Source organism: Pygoscelis adeliae, unplaced genomic scaffold (genome assembly GCF_000699105.1).
Source record: "Pygoscelis adeliae isolate BGI_AS28 unplaced genomic scaffold, ASM69910v1 Scaffold38, whole genome shotgun sequence".
Lineage (NCBI taxonomy): Eukaryota > Metazoa > Chordata > Aves > Sphenisciformes > Spheniscidae > Pygoscelis > Pygoscelis adeliae.
In genome coordinates, this window is record NW_008825614.1 from 22,694,568 (window position 1) to 22,695,499 (window position 932).

Genomic DNA, 932 nt, shown 5'->3' on the forward strand with positions numbered 1-932 from the left:
TCCAACCCAAACCATTCTATGATTCTATGATTCTATGTTTTGAATGGGGTCTCTCTTGTACCTGCCATTAGCAAGCCTTCTGGGCACTTTTTTTTATTTTAAGTAGACAATGAAATAATATTTATGATTTGTTCTACCGTAGCAAGTAAAATCTGCAAAACAAAACAAAAAATCTTATTGTTCTCCCAACTCCTGAAATAGAAGCATGAACACACTGAGTCCTCTAGTATGATCACTGAACAAATACAGAACACACAAATGTGAAGGGATGGGTAGTCTCCTAAGTGTCCTAGTATGGTAGTCGTCTTTTTTCCATCTAGACACCTATATCTGATGCAGTCCTCTGAACTCCCTCTACAATAAATGGAGAAAAATAAGACCCGTTAAGAATGACTCATCTCATCTCAAAACAGACATATAAGTCAGAAGACTTGTACCCCAAAGTCCTGTTCTTTCTGCTTTGTCTGTGAGATGATTCAGCTCTGATGGAAACATCAATGCCCTAGAAATACAAAGTGAAGAAAGATGTGTTTTCAGAATTGCAGTAAACAGAGAAAACTAAAGATAGGAGAAAGAGAAAGATCCAAGCACTGAAACATCAAGCCATTTTCCCTGGCTCTCAGAAGAGAAATATATCTTCACCTCTATTGGGTTTACATGGCAAGGTTTTGGTAGCGGGGGGGATACAGGGGTGGCTTCTGTGAGAAGCTGCTAGAAGCTTCCCCTATGTCTGATAGAGCCAATGCCAGCTGGCTCCAAGACGGACCCACTGCTGGCCAAGGCTGAGCCAGTCAATGACGGTGGTAGCGCCTCTGGGATAACGTATTTAAGAAGGGGGGGGAAAAACTGCGCAACTGCAGCCAAAGAGAGGACTGAAAGTATGTGAGAGAAACAACTCTGCAGACACCAAGGTCAGTGAAGAAGGAGGGGGA